Raw genomic sequence first — 6,000 nt, 5'->3', positions numbered from 1 at the left:
AAAGTGATCCCCAGGTATTCGAAGGTATTTACCCTTTCCAGCTTAGTACGTGAGATACTTGGGCAGAAGTGGAGTTTCTGTGGAGGGTTAAAAACCATGAATTTAGTCTTAGTGGCGTTAATTTCAAGACCATGAGTGTCACAGAAGTCCACAAAGCCATCGAGGGTGCGCTGGATACCTTTTGCCGACTTGGATAATAGTAACGTATCGTCGGCAAACATGATGGCTGATACCCTCTCGGAGGCCAATTTCGGTGCGTCAGAGTTGGATACGCCCGCTAAACGGGCGATTACCCCGTTGACGTAGAGGCAGAACAGGGTTGGTGCGAGCACACAACCCTGCCTTACCCCCCTGCCAACGGGAAACTTCTCAGACAGTTCTCCCATCCTACCACATCTAACCTGGGCGTAATTGCTGGTGTGGAGGCGTGTTATCATTTTCAAAAGGCCTTCAGGGACGCCCAGGTTATCAAGGACCTCCCACAGCTTGTTTCTCGGAACCAGGTCGAACGCTGCCCTTAGGTCCACAAATACGGTGTAGAGGCTGCCACCCTCCAGTTGTACTGTTTTCCAGTGTATCATGGCAAGGCGAAAGACCTGGTCCACTGTTGAGACTTTCTCCCTAAAGCCTGCTTGAAATGGACTCAGGATGTTATGATCCCTGATCCACTCATGTAGGCGGTTTAGCAAGAGCTTGGAAAAGAGTTTCTGGGAGACGTCGATTAGGCTTATAGGCCTATAGTTTGCAGGAAGGAGGGGGGACCCCTTTTTAAAAATTGGCACTATTTCTGCCCCTGCCCAGGTGGAAGGAATCGGCAAGCCCATTAAAATGGAATTAAATAGTACCCCTAGGTAGGGAGCCCAGATATTAGGTTCATGCTTGTAAAGATCTCCTGGGAGCCTGTCTAGCCCCGGCGCCTTACCAGCAGACAGGGAGGAAATTGCCAGAGTGATTTCTTCTAAGGTGAAGCCCTCGATGTCAGTTAAACTGTTTTTGATATTGGGGGTCACTCCACCATGTTCACTGCTCCCATTATCGCTGCAATGCGGAAGGTATACATTTTTAAAGTGATCTTCCCAAACAGATGGGGCTATACAAGCCTCAACTGCTGCAAGAGGTTCGGTCGAGCCGTGCCTAACGATTTGCCAAAAGGTCCGTGAATCATGGCAAACGAGTGCGGCTGTTATTTTTGTCCAATTCACCTCGTCCCATTCTATTTTTGCAGTGTGGAGAGCAGATTTATAGGCTACTCGTCTCTCCCTGATTATAGTTGGGGTATCTCGGGCTTTCAATGATTCCAATAACAGGGTTTTTGCTTCCTTGCAAGAGGCATTGAACCAAGTCGCTCTTCTCTTTTTTGCCTTACAAAGCCTGGCAACTGGGTTCAGTATTTCTGCGAGACTAGTACATAGCTCTAAGTGGATGTTAGCGAGGGCAGCCAGATGTACCTGGAAGTCCAGGCTACCCATGATGTTAGTCTCTAATTCGCTTGCTAGGGAATTCACACAGCACTCTACCTTTTCCAGGACAGGTGCAGTTAGTGCATAAATTCTTTCAATGTTATTGTGATTTTCCAGCAATTTGGTCCACTTTATTCTACGCCTATTGCTGGTTAACACTAAGTCGGACTGAGGTGGTGCATTGGAATCTACCTTCTCTATAGGGCGATAAGGGATCTCAAACTTTAGTGAGAGCAGATTGTGGTCACTGTCGTGTCTGGTGATGACTTTAAAATCTTTCACCCTCTTCCATTCCCTGGTTGATACCATTATGTAGTCAATCCTTGATTCGTGGCCCGGCCTGTTAAAGGTGTTTTTAGGCGGGATATCACCCTCCGTCCGGCCGTTACATGCCCTCAAAGAATGACTAAGTGTGAAGGACGTTATCTGAATGGCAAGGGGGGTACATGCCTTGGTGACTACGTCTGTCAAGGAGGGAATGTCCCATAAGTCATCCTCCTCGGCAGATATGCCATCCATATAGGCAGGGAGTGGTTCGAATTGTTGATTGAAATCACCACCTATGATTACAGGGGAAGAGAAGTTGTGTTTATCAAGATAGTGTGCTAGGTCTTCCACTGGGCCCGATGTTGCAGCAACCCCAACTGGCCTTGAGTAAAGATTAACCACCACCAACTTCCCTCCAGATGGCCATTCCAAAGAAACACATTGGAAATCGCAAGAGTTGGTTTCCATAGGTATGGCCGTACAGGCCAGGTGGGACCCCACCCAAATTGAAAGGCCTCCTGAAGGGCGGCCCTTTCCCCCCCATTTCGCTTCAATACTAAAGGTCGCGAATCCCTGGCAGCTAAGTTGTTCTCTAGCCCAGGTCTCTTGTAGGAGACAGATGTCATAGCCCTCTACTAAGTCCATCCAATCAGGGGTATCTATTTTGTTCGCAAGGCCAGCCACATTCCACGATAGAATCGAGAGTATACCATGAGCCTCTATCTTGCTTCTGGTCTCTAGTGTTCCAGGGCGCCCAAGGGCTACAATTTTCCCGCGCTGGTTAGGTGGGGAGATGTCCAGCGGAGCCCTATTAAATGCAGGGCACTGTGGAATAAGGGGTTTATATTTCAACCGCTGGTTAGAATCAGCAATTGCATCATAGGGAGAGCATGTGATTTGTTTATCTGCCCCTGCTCTGGGATCATTTGGGGATGTGAGTACAGGTGTTGCTGGGAGAGGTCTACCGACCATATGTGTATTTAGAGTATGGGTTATTGGTACAAGGGCCGAAGACTGGGTATGGTCACAGATTGGGGTGGATAGGGGGGGCAGAATGTTTGGTGAGTGTGGAAGTCAGTCCACTTCCTCAAGACAACCATACCTATTGAAAGTCGGGGCCCCGTTCCATCCTCCAGGTCTGTCTACCCACCGATTGCTTTGTACTCCCCAAGTGTATTTCCTGACCTGAGTCCTACTCCAGTTCCCCCCCTGAACTGGAGGGGCACGTGGTGGATAGAAGAAGGTGAGTGGTCTTGCTGTTATTATTGCAGTAGGACTGTTGTTGGTCCATGAACAAACGGCGTGAACAGTATTAAAATCCTCAAAGGAAATTATCACGCAGTCTCCAGGGATGGACTTTTGTGTGGTCCCTACCCAAGGTACCCTCCGTACCATAAGGATTTTACTCCTTAAATGGTTGGGGATTGGTTTATTAGTTTCCAACCAGTGGATCACTTTGTTCTTAAGAGAGGCAAAGTTTTCATGTTGATTGTGTATCAGTTCGGTTACCCCAGTCAGCACCACAACATAGGGGCTAACCTCCGGGGGAAGATCTACAAATCCCCTTGATCGTATGAAACTGGTGCTAGCTCTCTGTGATGATGGAGGATTAATGTTCTGACCATTGTGCCTCATGTTTCGGGGTTCGATCGGGACAGGTATACTTTGGGCGGGTGCAGCTACGGTGGGTGGCAGTAAGGAAGCAGTCCCCGGTTGAGTAACGATTGACATTGCCCCAGTGAGAGGATTTTGGACATCTACTTTAGTTCGGGGTTTGGGTGTAGGTTTTACCTCGTGTGAGACATTGGAAGCGGTGAGGGAAGAGCATGCAACAGGTGGAAGTGTGTTAATAGATCCTGGTTGCTTGGCCTTAGGAGAAGGCCGTGTATACACTCCTGTTTGATTTGTGGAATGCAAGCGTGCCACTGGGGACATGGGTCCATTTGTGCATATAGGTTTAGAGTTCTGGATAATAGTTGTTGCCAGATTTAATATGCTTTTTTCAATTTCTAGTAACTGAGTCTCTATGTGTGTGAATCTCTTTTCCAATGGGGAGAGTAGTTTCTTTAGTGTTTCCCAGACTATGGAGAGAAATTCAACATCCTTCCCTTTGATAGAGCATAATGGAGTTCCTGCAGTGTCACTTTCTATAGTAAGATCGTTATTTTCTTGAATGACTGCTGTGTAAGGGGGCGTGTTATCTGTGCTAGTTACTAGGGTAGAGAGTTGCGGTGTAGGCAAATTATCTGAGGAAGGTGCCATAGTTGGTAGCTGCGCGTTCGCCACTTTGGCCTTTTTTCTTGAATATGCCGAGGTGGGGTTGCGCTTCCTTTTGTTTAGTGAGTGCTTTTGTACTATGGGTGGGCTACCACCTCTTTCTTGTGTAGCAGGGGTGGGTTCAACTGCCGAGGGTAAGCCCTCCTCACTTCCCTTCCTTTGGTCTACAATCACACCCAGATGGGATTTTAGAGGGGAAATAGGATTATGTAAAAGTTTACCTTGAGGGGAGGGTGAGCTTGCTACATGTGTAGCATGAATATCGGCATTAATAACAATCAGATTGGGTGTGTGACCTGGAGGCCTTTCAGGGGTTTTCGCCCAGGCAATAGAGCCAAGAGAGGATTTTTTAGCGGCAGTCAACTCAACTGACAGTCTTCTAGCAGCATCGAGCTCTAATGAAACCCTATGTTGCATCTTGGTTATCTCGTTGTCAATGGCAGTGTGAGTCCTAGTGATGAAGTCGTCCAGGGTGCCATTTTTTAGTTTGGATTTGGCTGCTCTATCTCTAAACTCACGGGTTGCCATACTGGGATCAAGTAGGGAGAGAGGCTGAATAACAGTAAGGTGGCCCAGCCCAGTCTCTAACTGCCTCTAACGGCCTACAACGGCCCTGTTTTTGCCCAGTCTTAACCCGGGCTGCGTCCCGCGCTGCGGGAGTGAGAAAGCTTTTTGTAGGCGGCGCTATGGGCGGGGGGCGTGCCAGCAGGGAGAGCGGACCGGAAGCTCTTCCTTGGTCTCGCAGGGACTTCTGGGAAATGAAGTCCCTGCACGCTCGCAGCCCTGCTGGTGACTCGCGCCCCTTACCGCCTTGCCGCCACGGACCTTCAGAGTGCTCCCACGAAGCTGCGCACACCGGGGCTCACCAGCGAAGCGGCACCCGCGGAGCGGGTGCGGCGAGATGTTGACTGGGCGCTGGGAGCCTCGTGTGCAGAGAGGGCGCGCTGGTACAATGGATTGCCTCTTTCACGGACCCTCCTTCAAACAGTTAGTGACCCAGAGAAACTATTCCGCTGCAAATTCACGTTTGCGCAGGGATTAATCTATATGTAGAAATGGGGCTCTGTCTGGGCCATTTGTTAATTTGACACCTGCTGCGATCATTGGCTCAGGAGTTGAGATCCAAGCCAGGCCAGTCCTGATTTCCATTGTTGCCACATCGGTGTATTGAGTTGCGATGTCGGTGATTTGAGTTGCTTTGAAACGGGTCACAGTAATACTTGTTATTTACAGCGCTTAGGGGCGCATGGGTATGAAAAAGAAGGCTAAGTTTTAAAAAAGGAAAAAAACATCGTGCTATATATTATGAGTGCAGGTAGCCGAAACTGAATCTAAACACGAAACATAAACAGTAAAAAACATCCCACAAACCATGAAGCAGTCAGGGCCACAATTAGCCCAAAAAACGATACATACACCCAGACTTCCGAGACCAGCCCTACTGGGACTGTCTGATTGTCCCATAAACCAGTGCGACAATGAACACGGGATTGCAGGAGCAACAACTTTTTCTGAACACTAATGCCCAATAATAGAAGGAAGAACTATGTGTGCCTGTGAGTTGCTAAAGTCGCTTTTATTTGAATCCGCAACACTTACCCCTCCCGCGCCTCCCTCCTCCTTGCCCTGCTGACGGGTCACCCCTCGGTTAGACCCCATTAGGGGCGCCGTCCGCTGTCGCTCCGCGGGGCCGGGAGTCAGTCCTGCTGGGATATGATCCGGCAGAGCCGAGGTTGCGGCAGACATCACCTGCCTGCTGATGGAGGCTACACACGGTGTCTGTCAGCTATGAGAAGGCAGAGCACGCCTCCGTCTGCCCCTCCGCCACATCTGGAGCCGCGCGAGCAAGTGTTCATCTCGGCACTTAAATATAGACCCAATTGGACACAGTCTGTCTCTGTAAGTATGACGAGAGACAGCGCTGGCGAGAATAATAAAATATTACCGAAAATGCATACAATCAAATACTTGATGCCAAGTTCACAACGGAAGTACA

The sequence above is a fragment of the Lissotriton helveticus genome, chromosome 1_1, assembly GCF_964261635.1.
Source record: "Lissotriton helveticus chromosome 1_1, aLisHel1.1, whole genome shotgun sequence".
Lineage (NCBI taxonomy): Eukaryota > Metazoa > Chordata > Amphibia > Caudata > Salamandridae > Lissotriton > Lissotriton helveticus.
Note: the sequence above shows the minus strand (reverse complement) of the source record.